Here is a 26,482-nt window from a genome sequence, read left to right on the forward strand (position 1 = left end):
AATTCATATCGCCCAGCCATTGACAGGATTCGGGCCCTTTTCACCTCATTAGTGATCCCCTGCGCCATCACAGCTCTGATATAGGTTCTTGTCTAGTTTATAGATTTTGTGTTATTAATATCCTCTTCAAGATTTTCTAAGCATTTTAATTTGTAATACAATAATTTATTAATGAAGATAGCTCTAGGGTCGATGCGAGCCGGGTGCGGAATTCATATTGCCCAGCCATTGACAGGATTCGGGCCCTGTTCACCTCATTGGTGGGAGAAAACTCTGTCCCCTGCGCCATCACAGCTCTGATATAGGTTCTTGTCTAGTTTATAGGTTTTGTGTTATTAATATTCTCCTCAAGATTTTTTAAGCATTTTAATTTGTAATACAATATTTTATTACTGAAGCCACCTCTAGGGTCGATGAGAGCCGGGTGCGGAATTCATATCGCTCAGTCATTGACTGGATTCGGGCCCTGTTCACCTCATTGGTGGGAGAAAACTCTCTCCCCTGCGCCATCACAGCTCTGATATAGGTTCTTGTCTAGTTTATAGGTTTTGTGTTATTAATATCCTCCAAGATTTTTAAAGCATATTAATATGTAATACAATAATTTATTAATGAAGCCAGCTCTAGGGTCGATACGAGCCGGGTGCGGAATTCATATCGCCCAGCCATTGACAGGATTCGGGTCCTGTTCACCTCATTGGTGGGAGAAAACTCTTTCCCCTGCGCCATCACAGCACTGATATAGGTTTTTGTCTAGTTTATAGGTTTTGTGTTATTAATATCCTCCTCAAGATTTTTTAAGCATTTATTTTGTAATACAATAATTTATTAATGAGGCCATTTCTTGGGTGGATGTGAGCCACGTGCGGTATTCATATCGCCCAGCCACTGACAGGATTCGGGCCCCGTTCATCTCATTATTGGGAGAAAACTCTGTCCCCTGCGCCATCACAGCTCTGATATAGGTTCTTGTCTAGTTTATAGGCTTTGTGTTATTAATATCCTCCTCAAGATTTTTTAAGCATTTTAATTTGTAATACAAAACTTTATTAATGAAGCCAATTCTCGGGTGGATCCGAGCCGGGAGCGGAATTCATATCGCCCAGCCATTGAAAGGATTAGGGTCCTGTTCACCTCATTGGTGGGAGAAAACTCTGTCCCCTGCGCCATCACAGCTCTGATATAGGTTTTTGTCTAGTTTATAGGTTTTGTGTTACTAATATCCTCCTCAAGATTTTTTAAGCATTTTAATTTGTAATACAATAATTTATTAATGAAGCCATTTCTCGGGTGGATGCGAGCTGGGAGCGGAATTCATATCGCCCTGCCATTGACAGGATTCGGGCCCTGTTCACCTCATTGGTGGGAGAAAACTCTGTCCCCTGCGCCATCACAGCTCTGATATAGGTTTTTGTCTAGTTTATGGGTTTTGTGTTACTAATATCCTCATCAAGAATTTTAAAGCATTTTAATTTGTAATACAATAATTTATTAATGAAGCCATTTCTCGGGTGGATGAGAGCCGGGAGCGGATTTCATATCGCTCAGCCATTGTCAGGGTTCGGGCCCTATTCCTCTGTTCACCTCATTGGTGGGAGAAAACTCTGTCCCCTGCGCCATCACAGCTCTGATATAGGTTCTTGTCTAGTTTATAGGTTTTGTGTTATTAATATCCTCCTCAAGATTTTTTCATGATTTTAATTTGTAATACAATAATTTATTAATGAAACCAGCTCTAGGGTCGATGCGAGCCGGGTGCGGAATTCAAATCGCCCAGCCATTGACAGGATTCGGGCCCTGTTCACCTCATTGGTTTGAGAAAACTCTGTCCCCTGTGCCATCACAGCTCTGATATAGGTTCTTGTCTAGTTTATAGGTTTTGTATTATTAATATCCTCCTCAAGATTTTTTAATGATTTTAATTTGTAATACAATAATTTATTAGTGAAGCCATTTCTCGGGTGGATGCGAGCCGGGTGCGGAATTCATATCGCCCAGCCATTGACAAGATTCGGGCCCTGTTCTCCTCATTGGTGGGAGAAAAGCCATCTCTAGGGTCGATGCGAGCCGGGTGCGTAATTCGTATCGCCCAGCCATTGACAGGATTCGGGCCCTTTTCACCTCATTAGTGATCCCCTGCGCCATCACAGCTCTGATATAGGTTCTTGTCTAGTTTATAGATTTTGTGTTATTAATATCCTCTTCAAGATTTTCTAAGCATTTTAATTTGTAATACAATAATTTATTAATGAAGCCAGCTCTAGGGTCGATGCGAGCCGGGTGCGGAATTCATATTGCCCAGCCATTGACAGGATTCGGGCCCTGTTCACCTCATTGGTGGGAGAAAACTCTGTCCCCTGCGCCATCACAGCTCTGATATAGGTTCTTGTCTAGTTTATAGGTTTTGTGTTATTAATATTCTCCTCAAGATTTTTTAAGCATTTTAATTTGTAATACAATATTTTATTACTGAAGCCACCTCTAGGGTCGATGAGAGCCGGGTGCGGAATTCATATCGCTCAGTCATAGACTGGATTCGGGCCCTGTTCACCTCATTGGTGGGAGAAAACTCTCTCCCCTGCGCCATCACAGCTCTGATATAGGTTCTTGTCTAGTTTATAGGTTTTGTGTTATTAATATCCTCCAAGATTTTTAAAGCATATTAATATGTAATACAATAATTTATTAATGAAGCCAGCTCTAGGGTCGATGCGAGCCGGGTGCGGAATTCATATCGCCCAGCCATTGACAGGATTCGGGTCCTGTTCACCTCATTGGTGGGAGAAAACTCTGTCCCCTGCGCCATCACAGCACTGATATAGGTTTTTGTCTAGTTTATAGGTTTTGTGTTATTAATATCCTCCTCAAGATTTTTTAAGCATTTATTTTGTAATACAATAATTTATTAATGAGGCCATTTCTCGGGTGGATGTGAGCCACGTGCGGTATTCATATCGCCCAGCCACTGACAGGATTCGGGCCCCGTTCATCTCATTATTGGGAGAAAACTCTGTCCCCTGCGCCATCACAGCTCTGATATAGGTTCTTGTCTAGTTTATAGGCTTTGTGTTATTAATATCCTCCTCAAGATTTTTTAAGCATTTTAATTTGTAATACAAAACTTTATTAATGAAGCCAATTCTCGGGTGGATCCGAGCCGGGAGCGGAATTCATATCGCCCAGCCATTGAAAGGATTAGGGTCCTGTTCACCTCATTGGTGGGAGAAAACTCTGTCCACTGCGCCATCACAGCTCTGATATAGGTTTTTGTCTAGTTTATAGGTTTTGTGTTACTAATATCCTCCTCAAGATTTTTTAAGCATTTTAATTTGTAATACAATAATTTATTAATGAAGCCATTTCTCGGGTGGATGCGAGCCGGGTGCGGAATTCATATCGCCCAGCCATTGACAGGATTTGGGCCCTGTTCACCTCATTGGTGGGAGAAAACTCTGTCCCCTGCACCAACACAGCTCTGATATAAGTTCTTGTCTAGTTTATGGGTTTTGTGTTATTAATATCCTCCTCAAGATTTTTTAAGCATTTTAATTTGTAATACAATAATTTATTAATGAAGCCAGCTCTAGGGTCGATGCGAGCCGGGTGCGGAATTCATATCGCCCAGCCATTGACAGGATTCGGGCCCCGTTCACCTCATTATTGGGAGAAAACTCTGTCCCCTGCGCCATCACAGCTGTGATATAGGCTCTTGTCTAGTTTATAGGCTTTGTGTTATTAATATCCTCCTCAAGATTTTTTAAGCATTTTAATTTGTAATACCAAACTTTATTAATGAAGCCAATTCTCGGGTGGATCCGAGCCGGGAGCGGAATTCATATCGCCCTGCCATTGACAGGATTCGGGCCCTGTTCACCTCATTGGTGGGAGAAAACTCTGTCCCCTGCGCCATCACAGCTCTGATATAGGTTCTAGTCTAGTTTATAGGTTTTGTGTTATTAATATTCTCCTCAAGATTTTTTAAGCATTTTAATTTGTAATACAATAATTTATTACTGAAGCCACCTCTAGGGTCGATGCGATCCGGGTTCGGAATTCAAATCGCCCAGCCATTGACAGGATTCGGGCCCTGTTCACCTCATTGGTGGGAGAAAACTCTGTCCCCTGCGCCATCACAGCTCTGATATAGGTTCTTGTCTAGTTTATATGCTGTGTGTTTTTAATATCCTCCAAGATTTTTTAAGCATTTTAATTTGTAATACAATAATTTATTAATGAAGCCAGCTCTAGGGTCGAGGCGAGCCGGGTGCGGAATTCAAATCGCCCAGCCATTGACAGGATTCGGGCCCTGTTCACCTCATTGGTGGGAGAAAACTCTGTCCCCTGCGCCATCACAGCTCTGATATAGGTTCTTGTCTAGTTTATATGTTGTGCGTTATTAATATTCTCAAGATTTTTTAAGCATTTTAATTTGTAATACAAAACTTTATTAATGAAGCCAATTCTCGGGTGGATCCGAGCCGGGAGCGGAATTCATATCACCCTGCCATTGACAGGATTCGGGCCCTGTTCACCTCATTGGTGGGAGAAAACTCTGTCCCCTGCGCCATCACAGCTCTGATATAGGTTTTTGTCTAGTTTATAGGTTTTGTGTTACTAATATCCTCCTCAAGATTTTTAAAGCATTTTAATTTGTAATACAATAATTTATTAATGAAGCCTTTTCTCGGGTGGATGAGAGCCGGGTGCGGAATTCATATCGCTCAGCCATTGTCAGGGTTCGGGCCCTGTTCCTCTGTTCACCTCATTGGTGGGAGAAAACTCTGTCCCCTGCGCCATCACAGCTCTGATATAGGTTCTTGCCTAGTTTATAGGTTTTGTGTTATTAATATCCTCCTCATGATTTTAATTTGTAATACAATAATTTATTAATGAAACCAGCTCTAGGGTCGATGCGAGCCGGGTGCGGAATTCAAATCGCCCAGCCATTGACAGGATTCGGGCCCTGTTCACCTCATTGGTTTGAGAAAACTCTGTCCCCTGTGCCATCACAGCTCTGATATAGGTTCTTGTCTAGTTTATAGGTTTTGTATTATTAATATCCTCCTCAAGATTTTTTAATGATTTTAATTTGTAATACAATAATTTATTAGTGAAGCCATTTCTCGGGTGGATGCGAGCCGGGTGCGGAATTCATATCGCCCAGCCATTGACAAGATTCGGGCCCTGTTCTCCTCATTGGTGGGAGAAAAGCCATCTCTAGGGTCGATGCGAGCCGGGTGCGTAATTCGTATCGCCCAGCCATTGACAGGATTCGGGCCCTTTTCACCACATTAGTGATCCCCTGCGCCATCACAGCTCTGATATAGGTTCTTGTCTAGTTTATAGATTTTGTGTTATTAATATCCTCTTCAAGATTTTCTAAGCATTTTAATTTGTAATACAATAATTTATTAATGAAGCCAGCTCTAGGGTCGATGCGAGCCGGGTGCGGAATTCATATCGCCCAGCCATTGACAGGATTCGGGTCCTGTTCACCTCATTGGTGGGAGAAAACTCTGTCCCCTGCGCCATCACAGCTCTGATATAGGTTTTTGTCTAGTTTATAGGTTTTGTGTTACTAATATCCTCCTCAAGATTTTTTAAGCATTTTAATTTGTAATTCAATAATTTATTAATGAAGCCAGTTCTAGGGTCGATGCGAGCCGGGTGCCGAATTCATATCGCCCAGCCATTGACAGGATTCGGGTCCTGTTCACCTCATTGGTGGGAGAAAACTCTGTCCCCTGCGCCATCACAGCTCTGATATAGGTTTTTGTCTAGTTTATAGGTTTTGTGTTACTAATATCCTCCTCAAGATTTTTTAAGCATTTTAATTTGTAATACAATAATTTATTAATGAGGCCATTTCTCGGGTGGATGCGAGCCGGGTGCGGAATTCATATCGCCCAGCCATTGACAGGATTCGGGCCCAGTTCATCTCATTGGTTGGAGAAAAGCCATCTCTAGGGTGGATGCGAGCCGGGAGCGGAATTCATATCGCCCAGCCATTGACAGGATTCGGGCCCTGTTCACTTCATTGGTGGGAGAAGAGCCAGCTCTAGGGTCGATGCGAGCCGGGTGCGTAATTCATATAGCCCAGCCCTTGACAGGATTCGGGCCCTTTTCACCTCATTAGTGGTCCCCTGCGCCATCACAGCTCTGATATAGGTTCTTGTCTATTTTATAGATTTTGTGTTATTAATATCCTCTTCAAGATTTTTAAGCATTTTAATTTGTAATACAATAATTTATTAATGAAGCCAGCTCTAGGATCGACGCGAGCCGGGTGCGGAATTCATATTGCCCAGAAATTGACAGGATTCGGGCTCTGTTCACCTCATTGGTGGGAGAAAACTCTGTCCCCTTCGCCATCACAGCTCTGATATAAGTTCTTGTCTAGTTTATAGGTTTTGTGTTATTAATATCCTCCTCAAGATTTTTTAAGCATTTTAATTTGTAATACAATAATTTATTAATGAAGCCAGCTCTAGGGTCGATGCGAGCCGGGTGCGGAATTCATATCTCCCAGCCATTGACAGGATTTGAGTCATGTTCACCTCATTGGTGGGAGAAAACTCTGTCCCCTGCGCCATCACAGCTCTGATATAGGTTTTTGTCTAGTTCATAGGTTTTGTGTTACTAATATCCTCCTCTAGATTTTTTAAGCATTTTAATTTGTAATACAATAATTTATTAATGAAGCCATTTCTCGGGTGGATGAGAGCCGGGTGCGGAATTCATATCGCTCAGCCATTGTCAGGGATCGGGCCCTGTTCCTCTGTTCACCTCATTGGTGGGAGAAAACTCTGTCCCCTGCGCCATCACAGCTCTGATATAGGTTCTTGTCTAGTTTATAGGTTTTGCGTTATTAATATCCTCCTCAAGATTTTTTCATGATTTTAATTTGTAATACAATAATTTATTAATGAAGCCATTTCTCGGGTGGATGCGAGCCAGGTGCGGAATTCATATCGCCCAGCCATTGACAGGATTCGGGCCCTGTCCACCTTATTGGTGGGAGAAAACTCTGTCCCCTGCGCCATCACAGCTCTGATATAAGTTCTTGTCTAGTTTATGGGTTTTGTGTTATTATATATCCTCCTCAAGATTTTTTAAGCATTTTAATTTGTAATACAATAATTTATTAATGAAGCCAGCTCTAGGGTCGATGCGAGCCGGGTGCGGAATTCATATCGCCCAGTCATTGACGGGATTCGGGTCCTGTTCACCTCATTGGTGGGAGAAAACTCTGTCCCCTGCGCCATCACAGCTCTGATATAGGTTTTTGTCTAGTTTATAGGTTTTGTGTTACTAATTTCCTCCTCAAGATTTTTTAAGCATTTTAATTTGTAATACAATAATTTATTAATGAGGCCATTTCTCGGGTGGATGCGAGCCGGGTGCGGAATTCATATCGCCCAGCCATTGACAGGATTCGGGCCCAGTTCACCTCATTGGTGGGAGAAAAGCAATCTCTAGGGTCGAAGCGAGCCGGGTGCGTAATTCATATAGCCCAGCCCTTGACAGGATTCGGGCCCTTTTCACCTCATTAGTGGTCCCCTGCGCCATCACAGCTCTGATATAGGTTCTTTTCTAGTTTATAGATTTTGTGTTATTAATATCCTCTTCAAGATTTTTAAGCATTTTTATTTGTAATACAATAATTTATTAATGAAGCCAGCTCTAGGATCGATGCGAGCCGGGTGCGGAATTCATATTGCCCAGCCATTGACAGGATTCGGGCCCTGTTCACCTCATTGGTGGGAGAAAACTCTGTCCCCTGCGCCATCACAGCTCTGATATAGGTTCTTGTCTAGTTTATAGGTTTTGTGTTATTAATATTCTCCTCAAGATTTTATAAGCATTTTAATTTGTAATACAATAATTTATTACTGAAGCCACCTCTAGGGTCGATGAGAGCCGGGTACGGAATTCATATCGCTCTGCCATTGACTGGATTCGGGCCCTGTTCACCTCATTGGTGGGAGAAAACTCTGTCCCCTGCGCCATCACAGCTCTGATATAGGTTCTTGTCTAGTTTATAGGTTTTGTGTTATTAATATCCTCCAAGATTTTTAAAGCATTTTAATTTGTAATACAATAATTTATTAATGAAGCCAGCTCTAGGGTCGATGCGAGCCGGGTGCGGAATTCATATCGCCCAGCCATTGACAGGATTCGGGTCCTGTTCACCTCATTGGTGGGAGAAAACTCTGTCCCCTGCTCCATCACAGCTCTGATATAGGTTTTTGTCTAGTTTATAGGTTTTGTGTTACTAATATCCTCCTCAAGAATTTTTAAGCATTTTAATTTGTAATACAATAATTTATTAATGAGGCCATTTCTCGGGTGGATGCGAGCCGGGTGCGGAATTCATATCGCCCAGCCATTGACAGGATTCGGGCCCAGTTCACCTCATTGGTGGGAGAAAAGCCATCTCTAGGGTGGATGCGAGCCGGGAGCGGAATTCATATCGCCCAGCCATTGACAGGATTCGGGCCCTTTTCACTTCATTGGTGGGAGAAGAGCCAGCTCTAGGGTCGATGCGAGCCGGGTGCGTAATTCATATAGCCCAGCCCTTGACAGGATTCGGGCCCTTCTCACCTCATTAGTGGTCCCCTGCGCCATCACAGCTCTGATATAGGTTCTTGTCTAGTTTATAGATTTTGTGTTATTAATATCCTCTTCAAGATTTTTAAGCATTTTAATTTGTAATACAATAATTTATTAATGAAGCCAACTCTAGGATCGATTCGAGCCGGGTGCGGAATTCATATTGCCCAGCCATTGACAGGATTCGGGCCCTGTTCACCTCATTGGTGGGAGAAAACTCTGTCCCCTGCGCCATCACAGCTCTGATATAGGTTCTTGTCTAGTTTATAGGTTTTGTGTTATTAATATTCTCCTCAAGATTTTTTAAGCATTTTAATTTGTAATACAATATTTTATTACTGAAGCCACCTCTAGGGTCGATGAGAGCCGGGTGCGGAATTCATATCGCTCAGCCATTGACTGGATTCGGGCCCTGTTCACCTCATTGGTGGGAGAAAACTCTGTCCCCTGCGCCATCACAGCTCTGATATAGGTTCTTGTCTAGTTTATAGGTTTTGTGTTATTAATATCCTCCTCAAGATTTTTTCATGATTTTAATTTGTAATACAATAATTTATTAATGAAACCAGCTCTAGGGTCGATGCGAGCCGGGTGCGGAATTCTAATCGCCCAGCCATTGACAGGATTCGGGCCCTGTTCACCTCATTGGTTTGAGAAAACTCTGTCCCCTGCGCCATCACAGCTCTGATATAGGTTCTTGTCTAGTTTATAGGTTTTGTATTATTAATATCCTCCTCAAGATTTTTTAATGATTTTAATTTGTAATACAATAATTTATTATTGAAACCAGCTCTAGGGTCGATGCGAGCCATGTGCGTAATTCAAATCGCACAGCCATTGACAGGATTCGGGCCCTGTTCACCTCATTGGTGAGAGAAAACTCTGTCCCCTGCGCCATCACAGTTCTGATATAGGTTCTTGTCTAGTTTATAGGTTTTGTGTTATAAATATCCTCCTCAAGATTTTTTAAGCATTTTAATTTGTAATACAATAATTTATTAATGAAGCCATTTCTCGGGTGGATGCGAGCCGGGTGCGGAATTCATATCGCCCAGCCATTGACAAGATTCGGGCCCTGTTCTCCTCATTGGTGGGAGAAAAGCCATCTCTAGGGTCGATGCGTGCCGGGTGCGTAATTCGTATCGCCCAGCCATTGACAGGATTCGGGCCCTTTTCACCTCATTAGTTATCCCCTGTACCATCACAGCTCTGATATAGGTTCTTGTCTAGTTTATAGATTTTGTGTTATTAATATCCTCTTCAAGATTTTCTAAGCATTTTAATTTGTAATACAATAATTTATTAATGAAGCCAGCTCTAGGGTCGATGCGATCCGGGTGCGGAATTCATATCGCCCAGCCATTGGCAGGATTCGGGCCCTGTTCACCTCATTGGTGGGAGAAAACTCTGTCCCCTGCGCCATCACAGCTCTGATATAGGTTCTTGTCTAGTTTATAGATTTTGTGTTATTAATATCCTCCTCAAAATTTTTTAAGCATTTTAATTTGTAATACAATAATTTATTAATGAAGCCACCTCTAGGATCGATGCGAGCCGGGTGCGGAATTCATATCGCTCAGCCATTGTCAGGATTCGGGCCCTGTTCCTCTGTTCACCTCATTGGTGGGAGAAAACTCTGTCCCCTGCGCCATCACAGCTCTGTTATTGGTTCTTGTCTAGTTTATAGGTTTTGTGTTATTGATATCCTACTCAAGATTTTTTAATGATTTTAATTTGTAATACAATAATTTATTAATGATACCAGCTCTAGGGTCGATGCCAGCCGGGTGCGGAATTCAAATCTCCCAGCCATTGACAGGATTCGGGCCCTGTTCACCTCATTGGTGGGAGAAAACTCTGTCCCCTGCGCCATCACAGCTCTGATATATGTTCTTGTCTAGTTTATAGGTTTTGTGTTATTAATATCCTCAAGATTTTTTAAGCATTTTAATTTGTGATACAATAATTTATTAATGAAACCAGCTCTAGGGTCGATGTGAGCCGGGTGCGTAATTCATATCCCCCTGCCATTGACAGGATTCGGGCCCTGTTCACCTCTTTGGTGGCAGAAAACTCTGTCCCCTGCGCCATCCCAGTTCTGATATAAGTTCTTGTCTAGTTTATAGGATTTGTGGTATTAATATCCTCCCCAAGATTATATAAGCATTTTAATTTGTAACACAATAATTTATTAACGAATGCGAGCTCTAGGGTCGATGCGAGCTGGGTGCGGAATTCGTATCGACTAGTCATCATCAGTATTTGAACCCGGCTCACCTCATTGGAAGCTGATCGCTCTATTCCTTCAGCCATCATGTCATTAAAACAATGTCTTACATATGGCCTTTAAATATTCCAATTGTGCATTTTCGTTTTTATTATTTTTTTTTACTATTAACATGTTAAAACACGCCATGAATATCTGAAACTCTGAGTGACAAGTATAAAACTATACTTTTCAAGGTCTTAAATTTGGTAATGTATAAATGACAACATAGTGAAAAAATACTTAATTGATCAGATCTTAGAAATTCAGATCTTAGGTTCCCTATTTGTAACTTAGCAAAACAAAAAATTTCAAAACTCTTTAAAAAAAAAGTATTTAAGTTCTTTTTTGCAAATTGTTTACTAGTTTTGATATACATCTTTTCATTCTGTGAATTGAATTATCCCACTAATTATCCCACATCAACGTGACTTATTCATTTCGTCGATATAATTGTTCCTTTCTATAAGGTCTTAAATTTTTAACAAAAAAGAGCTCAAGAGTTCTTTCTTAAAAAAAAAAAAAGATTAATGTTTACTAATTCAGAAATAGATCTTAATTGGTTTCAAAAATATTAAAATAAAAATACCGTCTTCCAAAATATTTACAAAAATTGAAGTATCTAGGCAGTTCTCCTTTTTTTATATTATCTTTTTACGCCATATTACGAAAATAAACAAATTTTAATTTGAACTTTAAATCAAGTAATTAAAAATTGCAATGTCTAATTCTTTTCAAAATAACTTTGTTCAAGAAATTTTTAGCTGCTTTAAATAATAAGTAGGTGACCGCAAATATAGTATTTTCAATGTGAGGCCAAATTCATAAACTTAGCGAATAAGGTAAAATGTATTAATTTTAAACTTGTGTAATTTTTTTTAAATAATTCCTTCCTTGAAATGTTTGACACCTCTTTTCAGATATAAGTAGTTGGGATAAAAATTGTACAGAAGCAGCTAAAAAAATTATCATGGAAAATAACGTTTAAAAAAAGTCTGATAGCTGTAGTTCATTTTCGTCGCACTAGAGCTGCACAATGGGCTATTGGCGACGGTCTGAGAGTTATCTAAAAAAAATATGATAATAGAATATAAACTTGTCAAATCTAATATTTTTAATGATAAAACTTTTTTATGGGTATTTTGCATTATTAGTGTCATCCATCTAATAAGATTCAACTCTCTCCCATTTCGAATAAATTATGAATTTCTAATTTTGTATGATTTTGAAAGTTCTGAATAAAATGCGTGTCATCTTCACGAATTTCTCATGGTGCGAAGCGTTTTTAAAAAGTACTTAAAGGTGCTTATTTCTGATTTTTGTTTTCTAAAAGCCCTTATAGGTAAATTATTTTATTTGGTGTTTTTAAAAAATTGCTTCATTTTCTCTTTTCGAAAATGAGATTTTTTTTTTCTTTACCAAGTCGAATTTTGCCACATGTTACTCAAAAGCATGCTTTTCACATTGTTTTCTTAGTCAACGTTTTCTCAATTCATTCAACCACAATATATTTCGGTGTGCTGTCAGTCCATAGCGTATGAAAGCGCCAATCATTTTACATATTTGATGAAATACTTCACGCTGGGTTCGGGGAAATTCTTGCACTCTCATTTCAAATCAAATTCAATTAAAAGGAAATTGCATTCATGACTTGCATCATATTCGACAAGAAGACAACATATTCGTCAATATTTAAGCAAACAAAAAATCGATAATTTTCGTGGAGTAAATGTTTGAGGCCTTCTAATCAAATTAAAGCCATTTTTTAAAAAAATATGAACTTTCATTGCGGAAAAAAAATGTTCGATATAAGTAAATTAAAATAATATTTCTGATGAAAGCTTTTAAAATCTTCACATAGACTTACAAAAAAGAGGTTGAAAAATTTTAATAAATGAATTATAAATAACAATGTAAACTGTAACGTCCTGATAGGAAATTATATTTTCTAATAATGATAATAAAACCATTTCGAGATTAATCCCCAGTAGTATTAAATAAATAGACGTTTTATTGAAATGACTGGATAATAAATAGTATATTATCCAATTAAAATAAAACAGTTACTAAATAAATCTCAATGTAGCGAAAATTTAAATGTATTGAACAGCGGGTAAACCTTGCCCAAAATGCAGCAAAAAAATAAACTAAATGTTTCTGTTTTGTTTATAAATAGTTCAGTAGACTTTTTTGTCGTATCTTCGAATATGATTTAATTTTGCGTGAAAAAAGATGAAATTAGTGAATTATTGATGCAAATGTTATATTGAAGCATCTAAGTAATAAATGATTCGCAATCAAAATAAGTTGAGCAAATAAAAATATGTAAGTACAAAGTAAAGTAAAACGTAAAAATAAAAATTGCGCACAGTAATGCATAAAGCATAAAATAAAGCGAAAATATAAGGTGTAAAAAGTAAAATATTTAATGAAGTAGAATATGTATTTAGTACAGTGAAGTAAAACAAAAAAAAAGCTTAAAATGAAACAAAACATAAAATATTAACCAGAAATTATAGCAGAGAATAAAAAGTAGTAAAATGTGAACTATCAGGAAAAGTTAAAGCGTTTAAAATGTGAAGTATAATCTAAAGTGGTACGTAAAGAGTGAGGTAAAGTGAAGCAAAAAGTAAATTTTTTTAAAAAAAAGCGTAAGTAAAAATACGGAGTTAAATAAACATAAAGTAAAATTCTGAAAGTACAAAAAGGGAAGTATATAAAAAAGTCAAGCATAACTTAATAAAATGGGTAAAATATTAAGAAACGTGTAAAGCAAATAAAGGTAAATTCAAGTGAAGAGTATATACAGTAAAGTGTAAAATAAAGCATTAACTATAAAATTGAATGTCGAATAATATAAAGCAAAAAAATATAAAAAAACTATCATGTAGAGAATAAAATAAAGCTTGAAGTATAAAATAATGCATAAAGTAAAAATTATATTAAAATGTAAAATATAATAAAGTAAAGAAGACTCTAAAATATAATGTAGTAAAAAATACAGCATAGTTTAAAGTACAGTATGAAATAGAAGCGTCAAGTAAACAAAGCATAAATAAAAGTACGAAGTAAAATAGAAGGTGAAGTATAAATTAAATTATAAAATGCAAAGTAAACAACTAGTAAAGTAATGCGTAAAGTAAAAAGTGGAAAGCATAATGTAAAAATTGTATAAACTAAAAAGTAAGCGTAGAATTAAATGTAAAATAAAATGCGTGTCAAGTGGAAATTAGAAGGTTAAGTAAAACGAAGTATAAATTACAGCGTAAGATATAAAGTAAGGCATAAAACATAAAGTGAAGCGTAATGTAAAATAACCAAATCTCATCTTATACTTAAGTAAGAAGGTAACAACGCACTATCTTGCTCTAATTTTGGCTCTTACTGAAGTAATCTAATTTTAAAATTCAAATAAACAAGGTAACTTTTCAAAAATTAAAATAAGTAGATATTTCAATTCATTTTAGTGAAGAGTATTCATTATTTCTGTTTTTCTGTTAAAAATCTTGATGTATGAAACACGTAACAGCAATTGTTGTCCAACTTTTATTTTAAATTTGTTAATTAAGTTATTTTAATTGCTATTTTTTTGAAAGAAAATTTTTTAAAAAAATGATGTGATTTAAATGTCTTACGCAGGCGTGGCTCATATCCCATCTGCCACTTGTCAGAAAAAGAAAAAGAAATCTCAAACCCCTACCCCCTTTATGTCCTTGCATAATTCTTGAAAGATCCCTATACTGTTGCATAAGTATTAATGTAATAATAATAAATATGTGATGTTTTTTCAGCTTTCGAAAACTTCATGAAGTACAAATTCAACGATGATTCGACATCTTAGCTTTTTAGAGGTAAGTAATATAAAAGAAGAGTTTAATAATTTTCATGTTCATATGAACCAACATTTATATAAATTTTCAAGCTATATAAATAAAGACATCAAACCTCATTTCGTATACTAAAAAGAATTTGCGTCCCAAACTTAGCCTCGACAACTTATATGTCAAAAACTCAAACAATAAAACAATTGTTTTCGTTCAGAAAATTTTTGTAGACCTTCCAATCAAGTTAAATCAATTTAAAAAAAGGGAAGGGCTACGCAAAAAAAAACCGCGATACATGCAAATTACAGGGTGGCTGCGAAATAGTGTTACAAATATCGAATCATTTTGTTTTATGGATATTAAATTGAAAATGATGAATACACAAATATGATGAACACTATAAATGGAAGTTTACCTTAAAATTTTTTTTTAATTCGAACAGACCTCCATCTTTATCGATTACTAAAGACAATATCCTGCGCCATTGTCCGATGGCGGCCCGAATAATTTTAAGAGGTAATTGGTCCCATTCACACAATAAAAAAGCTATTGGGGGGGTCTATGCTGCTCAGCATTCACTTTAGGCTCTAAAATACCCCAAACGCAATAGTCTAGAGCAGTCTTCTCCAACCTTCTTATCACTGCGGACCAGTCAACGTCAGATAATTTTACCGTAGCCCGCTATGGGGGGGGGGGCGTTGATAGTTTATATCTTAGATTATTTTGATTTATTAATTTTAATTTAATTGTATTTAAACATTCCTTCAAAATAAAATACATTTACACCAAAAAATAAATATAAAGGGATTTAACATTTTAACTTACTAGAACGTTAAATCAATGAGAACCCTGAGCTTGTTTCTTTGCAATGAGACGGTTCCATCTGCGGGTAATCGGAGACAATGATACATTACAAGCATTAAAAAATTTATGTCACTACCTTCGGGGGTCCCTTTTTTTGAAATAAATAAAATTTTAAGGGAGCGAAGATATTTTTAATTTGGTGTATAAACCTAGGAATTTAAATTCAGTTTCAATGAAATGGGCGGCCGGTACCATCTGATCCGGGGGTTGGGGAACACTGGTCTAGAGGATTAAGATCTAGTGAAGAAAAGGGACAATCTTCTTGCTTAATAAATTTGAGACAATTGACATGGAACCAAGCCTATGTTGTTTTGGCTCGGTGTGATGGTGCAGAATCTTGCTAAAATATCCATACTTTTTTGGTATACCATGTGTATGTGTAGCCAATAGTTCCTTTTTGTAATATTTAGCATTGACTTTCGATGTTACCCCGTTATCGATGAATTTCAGAGAAAAAATTTCCGTTATTTGTTAACACTGCAACCCAAGCCATTACAGAATTCTTGTGCTGAAAGCGTTGAACAGTTCTTAAACTTTCAGGTGTAGCATCGAAGGTAACTGAATATACAACATTAACTTTATTGTGTGCAAAATATTTACACATCAGAAAAGACTATTCTGTTAAAAATTTGTTACTGTGCCGGTCAAGCGATTTCTTGCACCATCGTAACTTTTTTAATTTTTGAGCAGTTGTCAAACTTTGAACTCTTCTTTTGAGATAAGAGCGGAAACCCAGGTCTATATTTAACAGAACTTGCTTAGACTCTCGCTCACTTCTATAAGCATTTAATTAGTAGGGCTCTGTGGTTTTTTTTGTATCTTTTCAGTAGTTTTAAAATGCTCATTTTTGTGAGAAATGAGCGTGGACTACCTGACCTGGGTCGATCTTTACAGCTTTTAATATTCAATAATCGATTTATAGTTCTATATATAAATGCTCTATTATACCCAAGAGATTTTAATTCCTTGAAGATTTCTACCTGCAGAAAATCCGTGATCGGAAAGCTTTTTAAACCTCAGATTCCATCCTTAAATTTATTCTAAATGCCTTGCTTTAAGCAAGAATCGTCTGCACTTATAGAAAGCGCCAATCACAGGAATAGAGAGAGAGAAATTGTTTTGCCAATTGATTAAAATTAATTATAATTTTTGGTGTAACTGTATTTTGTAGCTACCCTGTAAAATGATTAAATTTCCTGCTGAAAATGTTCAAAATCTTGACGAGGACTGAAGAAAAATTAAAATGTTTTAATCAATGAGTTATAGGTGACAATGTTAATTGTAACAAATCCTGATAGGGAACTGTGCTTTCTAATAAAGATAATAAAACCATTTCGAGATTAATCACCTGTAGTATTAACACGTTGAATGCCACGCTAATTTTACATGGCTTGCCCGTCTGGCCAGAATGATTTTCTCAGTATATATTGCATTAATTTCTTCAAACCATTTTAGTAGTGACAGTAATACGAGACGCATCCAGAAAGAATTTCTCCTTTAAAGTAAGCGTAATTAGCTATATCAATTGCGCATGCTTAATAGATCCCTGCACTATGAATCATATGCCAGCCGAAGAGGTCCCTGCTCGTTCCAGCACCGTGGTAGCAGTGGTCCGAAATGGAAGCTTTTATTCTTCTCCTGCCACCTGCGAGGTTCGGTCAGTGATAAAGTTCTTGAATGCGCAAAGCATTGCGAAAATTGAAATTCATTGTCATGTCTATGAGCCGAACATCTTGAGTAAGCAGATGGTGCGTAGCTGGTGTAAGCAGTTTTCCAATGCTCGTCCACATACGGCTCGACGCACAGATGTTTTGACAGAATTTGGCTGGGAGTTGTTTGATCATCCACCCTACAGCCCTGATCTTGCTCCCAGCGATTTTCACCTTTTCTTGCACATCAAGTAATTCCTATCCTCCGGTGAGAGTTTTGGCAACAACGTAAAGTTGAAGACGTCAGTCACACGCTGGTTCCATTCACTGGCGGCAGAGTTCTACGACAGAGGGATACAAAAGTTGATTCCACGATACGACAAGTATCCCAATTCTGGTGGTGGCTATGTAGAAAAGTAGCTGAAACATTGCTGTACTTGTTGCCAATAAATATGTTCCTGAAAGTATGATTTCTTCTTTGAAAAAAAATAAGGAAACTAACTTTCTTTAGGCCCCTCGTATAAAAAAAATTAAAAGTATTAAAAATTTACTCGAATTATGTGCTTCTTATAATCTTGGCTTCATCGGTGACCCCCGTGGCTCTACGATCAAACTCAGGGCCGGTCACCGGTGACCCCCATGGCATTCAACGTGGTAAATTATTAAACGTTTTATTGAAAAGTCTTGATAAGGAATGGTAACATTATCCAAGTAAAATAAACGTTTTAAATTAAATCTCAAAGTAGCAAAGTATTATATTTATTGAACTGCGGTTAAACCTTGTTCATTTTGACATAGTCCTAAAATGAGGTAAAAAAATGAAATTAAAAAGCTTAAAATAAATGAATTTTTTAGTCTTAAATAACTAAGAATTACTAAGTAGAGTTTTCTTTGTCGTATCTTCGATTATGATCTTATTTTTCATTAAAAAAACAAATTAGTAAATTAGAAGCATTAATTACATAATGTTTTACTGAATCATCAAGATATTAAATCATGCCAAAACCAAATTAAAGTAAATTTAAGCATGAAATAAAGTGCAAAGTTTAATATAAATAGTAAAATAAGAATTGTACATAGTAGTAATGTATAAAATACTTGTATAAAGTAAAGGTTAAAATATAAGGAATGCATACTTTTTACTTCACTAAACATTTTACTCTTTAAAGTAAAAGTAGAAATTATTGAAAGAATAAAGATGAGTAAAGAGTAAAGTACCAGGTAAACTAAAAGCGCAAAATATGAAGTATAAAGTAAAGTGTAAAGCATAAAAAATTACGTAAAAAGCGAAAAGTATAAAATGCAAAGTATAGAAAAAAGTTAAATATAATATAAAGTATACCATAAGTAACGCATAAAATATAGAGAAAAGTGTAAAGTATAATGAAAAGCGCGAAGCAAATAAAGGATAGCGTGAAATAAGATAGCGTGAAATATATAGGAAAGTATAAACCAAAGCCTTAAATGTTAAGTAAAATATAAAATAACGTAAAGCAATTTAAAATAATTTAACCGAAATGTAAAACGCGCAAAGCAATGTAAAATAATAATGTAATAAGCAATATAAATAATAATAGAATAATATAAAATAATGAAGGGCGTAAAATATAAACAAAATATAGTAAAAAGATTAAGTAAAGTATAAAGTATAACAAATTTATAAAATGCAATATCATAAAGTAAAGCGTCTAGTTTAAAGTAAATTTTGAAAAAGAAGTGTCATGTAAACGAAGCGTAAAGTGTGAAGTAAAACATAATGTGAAATGTAAGTTGAATCTACATTTAATCTAAATTTAATATTTTCCAGATAAAAACGTATAAAGTAAAGAGTAACGAATAGTAAAATATGTGTAAAGTAAATAATAAAATGAAATATAATCGAATATGAATAATAGTGTCAATTAAAGTACAAAGTAAATAAGTTAAGTAAACTAAATTGAAAGCGTATAAAAATTAGAAGGTGAATATGACATTAAGATTTTAAAAAAAATAATAAATGTAAAAAATACTGCTAAATAAAAAATACTACTAAAATATAACGTGAAAAGTAAATGTATTGAGTAAAAGTAACGCAATGAGAAAAATGACGCATAAAATGTATTGTAAGGAGCAGCATGAAGTTTAAGGTAAATAATAGTATAGAATAACGCATTAAAAAAATAACACGTAAACGTAACGCATGAGAAAAGGAACGCATAAAAATGTCGAAGTCATATGTAAGAAGAAAAAATACACTTTGAGGTAAGGTGTAAAAGCAACATGCAAAATAAAATAAAGCTTATCAGTTAAACATAAAATTTTTATGCGTAAGGAAAATTAACACGTTAAGAAAAGCGCCAAAATAATAACGCATAAGAAAAATAGAAGTAACGTATAAAAGAATTATGCATTAAGAAAAAGACAGATAAAGTACAGTAAGACCCCGTTCAACGCGTAGGATACGTTCTATCAAAATAGAGCGTAATGCGAAACAGCGCTAAACGAGGCTGTCTTAACATGTAAATAATGGGATTAGGGGAAGATGGATAGAAAATTAGCTAGGTATTAAATTTAATAATTATGTTTTTTTAATAAAAATAAAACCAAACACTTATTTCTTACAGAAATAAAATAAATGTAAACAAATATACGTACTTATAAAAAAACAAAACAAATAAAATTCGCTTCAAGGTATTATGAAAAAATATGTTGAATTAAATTTGATGAATAATTAGTTAAACAAAAAAAATTGTTAGTCTTTTGAACAAGCGTAATAATGCCATATTAACAATCACTACATTTAATCAGACAAAAAAAACAATAAATTACGAGTTTACATCTCTTTAAAAATAATTGTATTAGTTAAAAAACATTTAAAACTGATGGTTTAACGGTAAAAGTTTTGCCATAATAATTTAGTCAACATTTCATATATATGTTTAATTGTTCTGATACAATTTACTAAATGGTTTTCAAATAGATCATTATTATACTATTGTTACAGGTAAAGATAAAAATGATTTTTCGAGTACACTTGTTCGTAAAATTTTGACGTTTTTAATGGTATAATTAAACGACCCTTATTCAATTACGGTAGAGGGAAAGCATTTGACCTCGGACCACACAGTATGGTGGTCTCGAGAGGGTATTGCTTCACTTTTCTGAAGTTGTCCTCTTTACTCTATGAATAAGAAACAAGGGTTTTTGCAAACGTTATGAATTGTAAAAGCATGTTATAAAAAGGTAATATAGTGTTTTTTCATTACAGGACCTTAAGAGACTTGGAAAAGTGAGTGTTAAAATCGACAAGTCGCAAAACTGTTTAGAAGATGATGGTATGTTATAATTGAACGTACGCCACCCATGTCATGTTCGTTACAGTCTCCAACGTACTCTAAATATTCTCCTACATATTCAAGAATAATTTGATTTAAAATCATCTATAAACTCGCCGCATGTTATGAAGTTCAACAATTCACGTCACTGGGGAGGTTTGAGTGAGAAAGTTCCATTGAAAGAAGATTATTTTCGAAGAAGTAAACGAGAACTGTAAAGGCGGCCAAGTTAACTTACTAAAATGTTTATTTATATTTTTTTATATTATTCATATTTCATTATGCTTTATTTATACTCATATTTTATTTATACTCATATTTTATTTATACTTATAATTTTATTTATACTTACAATTTTATTATTATTATTTATACTTTATATTTAATATTTTTATTCTTGTGAATCTAATTAAAATGTATTGCGTGTGTGTTTCTTACTTTACCCCTAAAACAGGAAATAAGGTATTGAAAAAGAATATCCCTTGAAACTAAATTACTCTTGAAATATAATAATTTAACAGCATCTTAATTTTATCGAAGTAATAGTTAAAATGCTATTGGAGCAAAGAAAAAAACTCCTTTTTTAACTTATACACAATTTATGTGAGATAGAATTAAATTGAGACTCACTTCATTTTGTAGCTCTTATTACAAATAATCATGCTTAGTTAGATATGATGCATATTATATCAGATATTAATAATTCTGAACATATTAGAAATGGATTAATTGCAATATAAAAAGAGACTTACTCTATAAATACAAAATATCTAGCAACTGCTTCTAGCAAACTATGTAATATTTGAAAATTATGGTTTCTGTAGCCGAGAAAATTGTAGTAGCAAACGCGAAATTATAAGACATACAGAAAAAAGTTAAATGCTTAAAAGCAGCGCATAAAGATAAGAGGATTAATCTATTATGGCAGGAAAATCTGAACTTAAACTGCGTGAAAAATTGTTAAACACTAAAATGACAATATTTATATTTTAAAAAAAGGTTTTGCAGGCTTAAATAATGTTTTAAAAGAACTAAGACAGCTGCTTTTAAAATGTTAAAAGAAGGCACGTGTTTTCACTTTAAATGGAAATTCATTCTTTAGTCATCTCAGTAGCCATCGAAAAACATGCTGCTACATGTTAAACGTCCAAGAATATGAGACAATTTAAAGTTTTTATTTTACTTGAGTTAGAGGAATTTCAGAAGTATTTATACACTTTATGTATTACAGTTTTCTATAAGGTTTTGGAATACATACGAAAAATGCGTTGTTTTAATACATTTTTTCTTTTAATTATTCAAGATTGATTGTGCTCCGGATTTCCGGAATTTTCGCTAGCAGTGATCCGGAAGTTTCCGGAGATCGAAGTTTCAGACGTTTCAAAAAATCATTCATCACAGAAGTTTCCGGAAATCAAATTTTCAAAGGTGGAACTTAAAAACACAGTTTATTTTATTTGTAAGGGAGAGCTAGAGAGATACTTTATAAGCTTATATTCATGATTAATATTAATTTTTTATCAGTAAATAGTTGTTATAATCATAAACTAAAGAAAGAATGTTATATTGTAAAATATAATTACTTCTCTAAGTAATCATAGGTATGTGAAGAATTTTATATATGTTTTAAGTAAACTAAGAAATATTGAGAAAAAGGCAAAAAACCCTGCTTAAATTTCTTTCAATTTAAACTGTTTTTTTTTAATTCGAGTAATTTTCCGGAATTTTGACTTGGGCTCACAATCACCCCTGATTATTAAATGTAACCTATAAAAATGAAATTTAAAACTACACAAATTCAGAATAAAGAATAAAAAATTCAAATTGGCAAAACAAAATAAAAACTCAATTGGAAATAAATTTAATGTTAAATTAACTTTTTTTTTCCACGTTAGTAAGTATGTACGTTTAAATAATCAAATTCCAGCTGAAGAAAAATTTTAAATATCGCGTATACCTAGATATGTTTACAAATTTAAATAACTAAAATTTGGAAGTAAAAAAATTATTCTTTGCAAATGAATTAAAAGAAAAAAGCAGGAAATGATACTCTTACTGATGTCATCACACGTGTGACGTCCACATAACATGCGTCTATATTAATTTATATAAATATTAGCATCGAGTCCTCTAATTAAAATGAATCTTTAAATAGAGGATTGGTTTTCGTTCGTCAAAGAAATTTTAAAAAATCGTATTACTTAACCTTTCGGGATAGTATAAAAATTGCGCTAGAAAAAATATTAAAAAAATTATGTATTAAATATGAAAATTAAATTACTGCTATTTTTTTTTAGTCACACGTGGCAGCGAAAAATTATAATTTTACTGCTATTAGTTTTCATTGAGAAATCCAAAATACAACCGATGTGACCTATTTAATAACTCTAAAACTAATACGAACTGAGACCAGTTATTCATTTTCTCTAACTATAGTAGCGTTTGAATTTAAAACAATCACAATTCTTTTATTAACAGTTTTCACCAAACTGAATTACGCGACGCAAAACAGCGATTTTATCTTTGACGCATAGCAACTCAACTAATCCAACATTTTGATAAAAGATTTTTTTAATATTTTTCTGTAAGTGTGCAAAATTTTATTTAATAGGTTTTGAGTTAAGACAGAGAAAAGTACGCTCGGTAAAAATTTTCTGAAACGATAGTGGTGGCATCAATAGTTTTATTTAATAAAGAGACATAACTTATTTTGCTGATGAAACACAAGCACCTTCAGAATTTATAACTTTAATGAGCGTATCGTATATACCAGATAAAGTTTCCGAGCAAAACGATAAAAGTAGACTAAGGTAGAAAAATAATCCATCTGAGTTCTGTAAGCCATGGCGTACTAATCTGTAATAATAATATTTATTTCATCCATGAGCGTTTAGGGCTACGTGCACGGTACATTTTAGACGAATTCTAGGTTGCAATCTTGAGCAGGAGCATTTCATCAACTGTAATTTAAATAAATTATAATAACTGATGTATTGAACAATAATGAAGCACACTGCACTAAATCCACTGTTTAAAAAAAATTATATTTTTTTACTTGAATTTCATAGCTTTCCTTTGTCAAGAATTTTATTCAAGCATGTAGAGTCTAATTTATATCAAAAAATAATTGTCTATTTAAAATATTTTAAGAGTTTCGAATAGATAGCAAACCACTTATTTCATCAGCAAAACATAAATAATTTTCTCTTTGAGAGTCGTAAAACTATCATTTAAAAACGCGTGTGTTTTAACTTTCAAGACAAAGCGGTCAAATAGGCAGGCACAAGCTAATCGTTTCGTATGAGCCAATCTATAATTTATACAAAATAGTATGATAATATAAAAATGGCTGTCATCTTATGACTTGACCTCTGGAATGAGGGTCATAAACTCTTTATGAATTAGACTAGTATATATTTGCTCTTAAATGGGATATTTTTTGCAGCATGAAGTCTAAAGGCAAAATAGAACTTATTTTTATACTTATTTTATAATGTATCACAAATATTTTAGTTGAGTTGCTCTAATTAAAAGTTAGGAGAAGCTGATAATTTTAAATTTCTTCTAAACACATAAATCTTTGACCTCTCATTAAAAAAAAATCGAGTGGTATTGTTATAAGAAAGTTTCGGCAGAATTTCTTTAATTGTATAAAAAATACTCTGATAATTCAACTTTTATTTATAACACAACGTTAAATATTTAATGCTTACATAAATTGCGAGATTTAATATTTTAAAGAAAAATATTAGTTTCACTTACCCCAAAAAAAGGAATAAATGGCTCGAAGAGTTTTTTGGAATAAGTAACTCTTATTACTAAACGACCAAGAAATATAATTATCCTGGTAAACTCATTTGAAGTCAAAAGTTGTGCTTCTGCGTGATTTCCTATTTTATTTTATGTCCGACGCTGAACAGGTGACGCAATTTTGGTTTTATGTTCAATTCCGTTGCCTTGTAAATTTTAACACAATCCTGGTGACAACTCCTTTATCAAATATTTGGAAAAATTTGCCTCCGTGGTTGACTTTGATGAAATTAGCCCGCATTTGCGTTACAAAGAGGGGAAAACCTCGCAATGTGGCACACTATTTAAGTACGTCTGAATATATTTCTAAGTGTAGGGGAGAGTGGGGTCAATTGTAACAGGGTACGATTGTAACAGAGCAAAAATTTCGAGTGTCGGGTTCTAGATTTGGTTCCTAAGTGGCGCACAAGGTGTATTTAATAAATCTACATGTACACCCCTGATGGCAACCATTTTTATGTACTTTTGAAAGAGTTAGATCACAAAAGATATTTTCACGCCACGCAGGTACTTTTTTTGGTATTAGAATATTATATTGTAACAAAGTAATTTTGTTTAAACAAATAAAAATTAGTAACCGAATATGTAAGTGGACACCTTAATTAACATTTCAATAAAAAAAGATTAGTTTTGCTAATTAACTAGCATTGTTTTTAACAAATGAAGCTGAAATGGCGTCTTGGGGACAATTGTAACAATAAGTAAAGGGACGATTGTAACAGCTGAAAATAAATAATCTTATGTTTACAAACCATTACTTAAGTCTTTAAGAACCACCAATAGTTTCCTATATCATTTATATTATGTTGCATGTGCATTATTTTATTTGTCACCTTTCACAGCATAAATTGAAATTTTTAACCCCTGAAAGTTAAAAGTTTAACCCATTAGGTCTCTGCTCATTATTATTTTTACTCCTAAAATATCACTACTATTTTGATCAATAAAAAAATATATCTCAACTATGATAGTATGTATAATTAACTATGTTTTAGTTGAATTTATGAACTGTTACAATTGACCCCGTAAGTAAGGACAATTGTAACAAGTGCACGACTGTCAAAAATTGTTAATAACTAATATAATAACATTTAAAATAAGGTTTTTATTATTTTCTTCTAGTAGAGGATAGTCTACTTTACTCGTCTGTCAATTAATACTAATAATATATTGGATTTTTTGTTAGTTAAAAATAATTAAATAAAAAGTGTTACAATTGACCCCACTCTCCCCTATGTATATAATAGCGTTAAAAAGGAGAAAATGTTGTTATATATATAAATTCCATCACGTGATCCAGCAAGGAATGTGTTAATCTGTATTTTACGATAATTTATCTTATGCTGACGTAATATCTTTCGTTGCTTACATTCTCTCAGGGCTAAAGAGAATAGAAGATCTTGTTCACTCCGCTCTTAGAGCTGAAGCTACGATTTCCCTCCTCATGACGTCACTGTGTCCACAGATCTCGGAGATCATAAGATTTCAAACTATGCGTAATTAACACATTATTTCCGTTCATAAACATAGTTCAAAAAAAAACTTTCTTGGCCATTATATTAAAAAAAAAAACCATTTTAAACTTATAAAAATGTTTTACTAGTTGGCGAAAATGACTCTATAAATACTTTATTTTAAAAAGTTCAGTTTTAACTTTAATTATTAAGAAAAATGAAAGCATATATCGACACTTTTTTATCTGCATATTCTTTTATAACAATAATATGCCCTCATTTTAAAATATGCCGTTAATAGCAATTTGTTCATACTTAATCATTAGGAAACATCAACCTTAAACGCTAATTACTGAAACAAAATAATAATTTAGGTTCATAATGACATTGGGAATTTTACAATTGTGTATAGATATCTAAATTTACGATGATATAATTTATAGATATTTAAATTTAAGAGAATATAATTTTTTTAAAAAATCATAAATATTTAGAATAACTACATTAAAAAATATGTTATGAAATTAGGAGAATTATAAAAGTTCTTAACAACAGAATAAACGTATTGCTGTTCTATATTAACTGTGTCATTTCGGGATCCTTTCTTTGAGAAACACGAGCAAAATTATGTTTTTTCCTTTTGTTTTTCTATCAGAATTTTTGCAAGTTGCAATCGCGCAAACTGGCA

General features: G+C 34.2%; 1 long non-coding RNA gene across 1 annotated transcript in view; it reads left to right on the top strand.

Annotated features, from left to right (window-relative positions):
- The window catches only part of LOC147815989 (uncharacterized), a 149,691-nt gene extending 128,726 nt beyond the window's left edge, over positions 1-20,965 (top strand). The window contains exons 3-4 of the long non-coding RNA XR_015430989.1: positions 14,671-14,730; positions 20,464-20,965. This is a non-coding gene — a long non-coding RNA (uncharacterized LOC147815989). The remainder of the gene's footprint in view (positions 1-14,670; positions 14,731-20,463) is intronic.
- Positions 20,966-26,482: the final 5,517 nt, after the last annotated feature.

The sequence above is a fragment of the Parasteatoda tepidariorum genome, chromosome 2 (assembly GCF_982258835.1).
Source record: "Parasteatoda tepidariorum strain Cologne lab strain chromosome 2, Ptep-v5.0, whole genome shotgun sequence".
NCBI classification, from domain to species: domain Eukaryota; kingdom Metazoa; phylum Arthropoda; class Arachnida; order Araneae; family Theridiidae; genus Parasteatoda; species Parasteatoda tepidariorum.